Here is a 9,515-nt window from a genome sequence, read left to right on the forward strand (position 1 = left end):
GAATATGATGTTTTGTCCACATGGATAGATTCATAAACAATACTTTTTGCTGTAGTTTTTACAATTAATAATTACAAAAATATATATGTTTATTTAAAAAAATCTAGAATTTCCCTGTAATTATCAGGGCTGATAATAATGATTGGTTGCAGTAGCAAGTGAAATGATCAGGGGCCTCATTTATAAAAGGGATACACGCTCAAAAGATGGCGTACGCCAGTTTCTAAGCAATGTTTGCGATTTATAAAAAACAAACTTGACGGGAAAATGTGCGGTCCTCCACGCAAACTCTGACCCATGCGTACACGGTACGCACAAAAACGGGAGAGACGAGAAACTGCGACACCATTGGCAGAAGGAAGAATGGAGAGAAATATGTGAAAATAATACAATAAATATAACCTCTCATGTAGCCTATCATGTAAGAATTAATTCGCAAAAATTGATTAAAGCCAATCTTAAAATGATTAAACAAACGCCTGTTTGAGACTCTTCAGTGCACACAAAAATATGTTATTGAAAACCACCTTGAATATGTTGTCTTAATGTTATGACATGTATTCTCATAAATGATGCGGTATGCAGAAGGGCAGAATTACATCTAAACTCAGGCCGTTTTGCATTTCTATAGGTTGTATAGATACGAGCATGGTTTTATATACAATCACGTTTAATCATGTCTTATGCCGTTTGCTAAGACTAGATAAGTCGCTCAGAAAACACACGAGGTATGGAAACTAAGAACTCCATACATTTGGCAGCTGATATTACACAACAATTTGACACCAACACACTGCCTGAGGAAGGTAATATGTATTTTGTCATTAACTTTTTTCAGACCATTTATTTATTTCTAACATTTCTAACATGGAGTTAGAAGCAAGAGCATTTAGTGATTTGTAAACATATAAACTCCAGTGCAGCGTTTTTAATGTGCGTGTGCTATCTTTCTGGTCCTTCTGTTCCTTGTTAACACACAGGAAAAATAAACACTTATTAAATTCTATGGTAATGACAGGTGTCATCTGACATTAAAAGTTTTATGTAGGATTATAGAAAGAGTCATAAGACACAGAAGGAGTCAGCATTTGAGAGCACGGACATCCTTTGCCCACAGGCAGAAATCTGTTGTTGCTGGAACTTCCCGATGGCAGTTTTCCACTGTCAGCGCCTGCAGATATGGACCACAAAATGTGCTCAAACTGCCATAAAATCACTTGGCTGTCACTGATTGTTGATTTTATAGGTCAGTAAGTATGTCACATTATTGATTATGAGCCATGACAAAAAACATCTCTCTCTCCGTCTCTTTATCTCTCTCTCATACAAGCAGCAAACAGGCAGACCGACAGGATGAGAGTTGCCCAGGAGTAAAGCAGATTAATGGGCCACTGGATTAGTAGGCCAAGATGTCAAACACATACTCACACGCACCCCTAGTATATTGACTCTCATTTAGCAGGTGGATCTAAGCTCAGGCCTTTATCCCGGCTTGATGAGCTGCTGTGTTAACATCGCCCTCTAGTGATAAAGTGTCAGATAGTCAAAGAGCAACCCTGCTGCTGTCAAATGCTTTTTCCTTAAATGTGTTTGCCAATGGGTCTGCCAGGTTTAATGTGATATTTCACTATGCCTGAACATCAATAAAAAAACAGCTCTTATTTCATTTAGTTAGTTCAAAGCAAACAGGCATGGCAAAAGCGAAAAAGTAAACAAAACCGCCTCTGCAAAAGAAATGAACCAAATGTACCAAGTAAAGTTAAGAATGTATTAGACGCATAAATGATAAGGTTGGCTTCAAGCACAAAGGAAAAAAAACACCAGCGTTTTGAGGTTGCTGTTTTTGACAATGCTGACATGTATATTAAAATTGTTTAGTAACACCTAAAGCATGTTAGCAGACTAAGAGACCAAGTCAGCATTGGGACTATTCTTCAATGAACCTTTGTTACAAGAGAGTCCCTGCTATGGTGACTAATCACACAGAAGTACACACACATTGACAAGCAGGCAGACACACACTGTGGCATTATACTCGCATCTGACCTCAGCAGTCTGTGAATAAGTGTATGTATATGTGTGTGTTTGTTCGTGTGTGTGTAGGTGTGTGTCATACCTATGGACTCGTATCCAGGTGTTTCACAGCTGATCAGTCTGTGTGTGTTGCCTGTGATCTATTGTGACTGTGTTTTTGTGGGTGTGTGCCTGTGCATGATTCTAGAGAAAAGATGAGGTCATATGATTGGCTCAGCAGACACAGTAATGTCTGCTTTGGACTCTTTGTTTAAGTAAAGAACCTGGCAAGTGCTACTGAAATATTATATGTCCAGTTTAAGCTGAAAAGCAGTCACTCAATACTAGTTACAAATGATACATAAAACATATTCATTGTCTACATTGCAAGTAGTTATCTGGCCTTATCACTAAGTTGAGAGAAAAAGTTTGATTTACTTATTTACCACAAGGTTTGTGTGACACTAGATTTTGATATGACGAAATGTTGCCAGTGCACAACTAAAGATTCAAAACTGTACTGTGCCAAGAAAAAGTATAGCTAGCAAAACCACAACGTTTTAGGGATTAGTGTCCTTTTTATACTGTGGATCTTCTATGAATTAAACAAATGAGATTTAAGTGCTGGTAGGCAGCTTTTGTTACCACTAACAAGGTGCATTTGGTGAATCATAAGATATCATAACTGGTGGACAGCTGAACAAATGGACCGGCCCAATGGGGAGTTAAAGAAACATCGCCCCAGGGTTACAGAAGACTGATTGATGTGGAGTAGGAAATGACAGATTTCCTATATGAACGGACACAGAGATTATGTTTCATGTCCTTAAAAATCTAGGGATAGTACATCTTGGGACCCTTTCTTTATGCCTCATTCCTCTATTTCTGTTTTTCTCTCACTTTTTCTCCACCCAGCTTTCTCCTCCTCCCACCTCCTTTCTCTCTGTGTCTATATGACAAAGCCAAACAATTACTTCTTTCTGTGTCTCCCTCTGTGACTCACTGCAATGCAATTACACTGCCTGTCCCCTCAAACACCACACAAACACAGAGGGGGAAAACGTATTTACAATATCTGTGGTTGTGATTGTGCTTTTCTAGTCTGCAGTTCAGTCACTTCTTCACTTTGAGAAAACCCAGGGAGCAAGAGAGTGGTCATTAGTCTGGTGAGTCATTTTGGTTAAATCAAGGATTAAGTATTCTCACACACACACACACGAATCTCTGTGCTCCAGTTCCTGCATGACTGAAGGGAACGCGCTTCGTGTGTGTGTGTGGCTATGTTTGTCCTTGCGTGTGCATGCGCCAAGGAGGGACAAGTCATTAACTACGGTGTCATTTCCTGCCATTGTAGCACATTTCAGGGCCCACAGTAAGAATCCTGCACTGCAGATTGGTCCATTTACACACACTAAAACAACTGTACTGTATTTGGAGAAGATCAGAAAATCTGCTAATATATATTGTGTTCCGTTGGACTCATGAATGGGTTAACCATGACTGAAGAATAAAGAAAGTAATGTTATATTACACACTAGCCAACTGCTTTAAAATACTTCCAACAACACACACTCCTTCTCAATCATTACAGGTGGGGTAGGTAAGTTTGGAAACCGGCTCGAGATACACTTTGTTATATTCCATGGAATGCTCTTAATATCCCGATAGCAATGAATATCTGAAGTGCTTTGACAAAAAATCCATTAAAAAAAATGTAATCTGTGGAAGCCGTAGTACTGTAAAAAGCACGACCAATCATTTTAGCCGGCCCGGCTAAAATAACTGGATGGCCTACCTGTCAGCCTTCCATCTGTGCACAAACTTATCTCGTGCCCTCATTGGTCATGTGCATGTTCGTGTGTGTTGGAGGAGGGGCTCTGTAAGGAAGTGGCAGATTTTTTTCCGGTTGTGTATTTTCAAAATTCTAGCGCACTCGAGCTGGTTTCTCCAAAATTACCTACCCCACCTTTAATTTACAGGGTACAGTTTCAGGCTTTTACGATGCACTGATCTAGTTTGTTGGTACCAATTAGGGCTGCACGATATATCGTGTCGTGACGATAATCGCGATATGCACATGCGCGATATTCACATCGCGTGGACGTGCGATGTTTTAAAAAAATATATTTTATTTTATTTTTAGGATTTGCGATATTAAGTAGGCAAATTAACTCAACAATTATTTTGCTGCTTGCTACCAAAGGAAAACGTGCGCGGTTCTCATGTCAGGGGTACTTGAGTGAGTGACATGCAGGCTCTGCATGCACAGCAAAACACCAATCACAATCAAATCTCCAAAGCAAACGGACCCGGTGATTAAAGGTAAAAACACTGAATAAAGTAGTTTCATGTGTTTCTCCAGGGCAGTTTGGCGCTGCTAACCGAGCTAGCTCAGCTTGTTGCTCTGATAACTTAAGATCCGGACGTCCGTAACTAAAATCCTTCATCCGGTTAAATATAGTTAAAACAATACCATTTGTATAGCATTAAAGTTCAAGAAAGGATGGTTTGCGGGGGAAAAAACCGGTCTTTTCTTCAATTCCTATATTTTTTCATATCGCAATATATATCGCACGGGGGAAAAAATCGCAATGTCAGTTTTTTCCAATATCGTGCAGCCCTAGTACCAATATAAATCCCAATAGAATGGAATATTTGATAGGAATTTCATCGCTGAAATGGCTTTTTACTCATGTTTGCAAAAGCAATAAAGTCTGTTCCTCCAAATGTTAGGAGAAATCCCACCGCAGGGAGTGTGACAGCTGACTAACCAAGGGTGTATCCGATTTGTCATTTTTACTAAATACTACCAGAACATTTTATTTTGGCCTTTTATAGTTAATCTTTCCTTAAAAAAAAAAAATGCATGTATCTGCCCTTATTTTTGTCCATTTAATCGTTTATTTAAATAGGGACAATGCACATTAATGAGCACTTAAGACAAATAATGCTTCAAGTGTAAATTGGCCGGATTTTAGCTTTGGGCATATCCAATCATTGGTATACATTTTTATACTGAAGTCCGCTCACAATTCACACAGCAGCCACCACCCGAAATTGCAGGTGGGAGGTGTCCATCAAGGGGTTTTAAATCTGTCTCATTGCTAAATTCCACGTCAATTAGCAAACACAAGATACAACCACAAGAATGCACACAAATATCGCAACACCAAGTTATAATGAACACAGAGATATTTTCAACTGAGAAAACCAAGACACTGTTTATTCATGTTATCTTGGTTAAACAGAGTCATTATCAAAGTGACACACAAACAAGCATGCACACATATGCACAAACACACACATAAACATCCAGAGAGGTCTGAGCAGTGTTGCTGCTGCAGAGAGGAAGAAGGCGTTTTCCGTTCAGCTCCTGAGGGACACAGCATGCTTTAGGATGTACAGTAAGTGCTCTGTGAGTGTGTATGTGTGTGTATGGAGGGGTGTGGGGGCTGCTTCCTGAATGCAACCAATCCAGAAGCTAAGGGAATGGACTTCTGTCTCCAAAAACACACACATACTCCTTTTCCTTCACAGCTGAAACCACATACGTGCCGGATGCAGGGGAATAAGTTCTAAGGATGATCGAAGCTACATTTAATTTATAAGACTCAGACAATCACATACATGCCAACACGTGCACAAACACAAAATTAGTCATACTTCCAATTTAAGTTACTGATGCAAAACAAAGAACACCATTTGCTTAATTCATCTGTTCGTTCAGGGTATTTCCTTCCTGAGGTCAGTTCTCAAATATCATCAGGGTTTCCCACACATAGACTATACTTGGGCGGGCCGCCCAGGTATATTAACGGCCGCCCAAGTATATTTCGCGACCGATTTAGGTTTTATTTTTTATTATTTATTTATTTTTATTCGTCCGTGACCACGACGCCATCTGCGATCGATTAACATGTGGACAATGATCCATCGCTCTACGCCTCCTGTACCCAGTCCCGGACAGGCCATCGGGAGGACCGGGGGACCCTGCTACCACCACCCCCCCAAGTATATTTCAGATCTGTGGGAAACACTGATCATTCATTAATTTTTTTACGCAAAATGTGAGAAAACAGCTTAGACCTCCACACAGCTGAAAGTATTACTCAGTAGGTATGCAGTAGCAAATCACTAGGGGAAAAAATGCCAAAAATGTTTGCAAGGAAAACTACTTATTTGAAACATAAAAATGCAGACTGAAACTAAAATCTCAAGTAGGGATTGGTTTGTTCCTTCCAGACAAATTATTTCATTTGGCATCATGAATTCCACATGATACACATATTAAGGACACACATATCTTATTCAGGACATTTACATACCTCTACACACACAGCTTGTGTCTGCAGTGATTGCTATCACTAGTTAGAGTCATTATGACACACCACTGCAACCTACTGACTAGACTGTCGGCTTTGTTACCCCCATGTCTTTCTGCATATTGTTTCTGTTTCGGTCTGACTAACAAAGTTGAGTAGGATATAGAGTAGATGCCTTGAAAGAATAGAACGGACCAAAACATGAACCATGCGGGCAAAAAGGAGGAACCAGACTACAAACAGTTGAGTTCTCTGCAATGTCATGAACTGCTCCTGTAAGATCTCTGAGTGTAGTCAAGTGTTTCTATAAATACAGGCCTCCTGCACTGCTCTGCAATTTACACACACACACACACACACACACACACACACACACACACACACACACACACACACACACACACACACACACACACACACACACACACACACACACACACACACACACACACACACACACACACACACACACACACACACACACACACACACACACACACACACACACACACACACACACACACACACACACACACACAGCTAACAACATTGTTTTCTGCTTGTTTCTCACACTGAAGGTAATGACATGTTTCTACTCCAGATAAAGGATTACACTGCATTCATTTTGGTCTTATGATGTCAAATTAGTACTGAGGCAAAGTTCATTACATGGTTCAAACGCATGTGAATGGGATGAATTTCAATGTAATCAAATCAGAAAAACTTCAAATCTAACTAACTTAAAAGCTGTGTGCCAACATTTGGTAAAAAGCCACAGTAAGGTGTAACTGTGCAAACAAATTCACTCTCACAGATCACTGAAAAAAGTAGTTATGTGTGTGGTGAACGCACTTTGTCACAGAAACGGAGCTGAAAAAGTGCAGCAGCAGTGGAACTAAATACTCATTAAGTGGATAAGCTCATTAGCAGTGTGAGTCGTGTTTGCTAATTCAGAATGAACATCTCAATCCTATAGAAAGCTTGTTGAATGGGATTCCAATCCATTATATTTAAATCCATTGCTGAATGAAAATATCTAGTGTTAAAGCTGACAGCGTTACGTGCCATGTGCTTTAAACAAGCTTCATTTGAAACAAATCATTTAATCTGACCTTTTAGGAAGTAGCTTCTGCAGGATGTCACTCGGGACAGACATTTTCCTCATCACAATAGCTGTTATTCAGATGAAAAGAATGTCCCATAGTTTATTGTCACACCATTACAAAGAGCAATTTATTTATTTTTTAAGAAATGTAAAGATTATAGGCCTTATCAAACAGTTAATAACTGAAACATGACAATGAACAGTGTTTGAAGTGTACCTACAACTGTGACTGTAATACACAGGTAAACCAAACCATGACCTTAAATACACTTTGCATTCCCTTCACAAACAGTCTTAGACTTCACATCAGTAAACAAAACACTGCTTTAGGTGTAGCTTTTCCACAGAATTGCAAATATAAGAGAGCAGAGTGGCACCCCATTAGTATACTGTAGATCTGAAGCCTCAGTGCCCTCAGGATACTGCAATTCATTAGCATGTTCTTGCATCTTGAATATGAAGTAGAGGCTCCAGCAGTCTGTCACAGCTGGGGAAATGCAGCAGAAGGTTTTTGAGCTGTTTTTCTTGGACATAGTGAACTTTAAGTGTCTCATAACCATATATCTACTCTATATTAAATTTCACTATTTTGTCATGTGGGAGAAAATATGTTTTTGAATCAGTATTTTTGATTAGGGAACCTCAAGGTTTAACAGCATGCAAAATAGCATGCATGAACTGCACCAACAATATAATATAGGCTATGTTAGAATAGGACAATAGACATGATCTCCATAGATTGTATTAGTCGAATACTTGTTTGCTCTTTGTGCAAATGCACAAGTTCTGAGAACCCCTAGATGAATTAAAGGACTGTTTTTTGCTAACTTAAAGCACAACATAACCAAATATATACAATTAAAACAATGTAAAACTGAGAAAAGCATAAAATCGTACTCTATGTTATAATATATTATGTCTAAATAACTGATATGCACCAAATTGGACGATTAATAACAGCCAAATGAAAGGGAGGTTCGGCGGGCAAGCCATATAATACACCTAACTAATGAGCACAGGTCTGACTGTAACCATAAACCTAAAAAAGTCTAAAGAAACAACAAAGTCAAAAAAATGAAACTTTACTGGTCTATTCAAGGTTGGTAGAGTAAAGTAACGATAGCCTAGGTTCAGTTGTTTGGCAAGCAAGACAAGGTAGTCTTAATAAAAGCCTTATATTTATGCCACTGGGAACGAAAAAAGTAGTTCAAAAATAGATTAAGAAGCTAAATGTAGCTTAATCCTGTGCCTTTATTTACCGTGCGTTAGATTGGAGTTACTCCATACGCTCCATGTGACTGTGGCAACGAGTTTGGTGGCACTAGGTCACTCTTCCTTCAATTGCTCCAAGTTAGGAAAAGGAAAACTACGACCCAGTTCTGCTGCTGAAAAGATTCACTAACTTTTCAGTTCTTTCCCCAAATCAGAGTGTTTCAAAAACTAGAAGAGGAAACAGCTTTTTAACGCCAGCCAGGACGAACGGTAAACCAACCGCATCCCATACTTTCTTTTAGCTCCTGAAATAATCCCCAAAACACAATATCACTCACGTTGACTTGTTCCAGGGGACGTCCCGGGTGTGAGGGTTGACTTTACCGGCGGGAGACGCTGTGTACAGTCGGGGAATAATCCGTTATTTTAGTTGTTGAGTTTTGGGTAGTTACAGTTAGTGGGTTTTTTCACTCCTGCCTATCTCCCCCTTCTCCCTCTCCCGTCGCCTGTTCCTGCTTCCTCTCCACATCCAGCATTCCAATATGGCCGCCGCAGAGAGAGAGGGAGAGAGAGAGAGCAAACTACTCCCTCTGAGGAAAGCCTTGCCTCAGGCACACAAAACTGCAACCCAAGAATGAATGAATGTGTTCATACTACACATGTAATAATTAATACTATGAATAAATATTTAAACTAAATGTAAATAAGATCCTTTATACTTAAAAGAAAAAAAGTTCAATGGAAAATTAGGTACTTTTAGCTTCTTTGATATTAAGTAAATGTTGTTATGAAACCATAAAGTAGGCCTACATTTTGGATGGATAACAACAATGAATATATATTATATTGACACTATACTACAG

General features: G+C 39.3%; 1 protein-coding gene across 2 annotated transcripts in view; it reads right to left on the bottom strand.

Moving 5' to 3' along the window:
- Window positions 1–9,224, bottom strand: part of ptk2aa (protein tyrosine kinase 2aa) — a 59,179-nt gene extending 49,955 nt beyond the window's left edge. The window contains exon 1 of one of the 2 annotated variants that reach the window (XM_079655907.1): window positions 8,991–9,224. The gene's annotated coding sequence lies outside the window, so the exon portion shown is untranslated. The remainder of the gene's footprint in view (window positions 1–8,990) is intronic. The other variant, XM_079655906.1, reaches the window with a different exon arrangement.
- Window positions 9,225–9,515: the final 291 nt, after the last annotated feature.

Source organism: Notothenia rossii (assembly GCF_949606895.1).
Source record: "Notothenia rossii genome assembly, chromosome: 10".
In the NCBI taxonomy this organism is placed as follows: domain Eukaryota; kingdom Metazoa; phylum Chordata; class Actinopteri; order Perciformes; family Nototheniidae; genus Notothenia; species Notothenia rossii.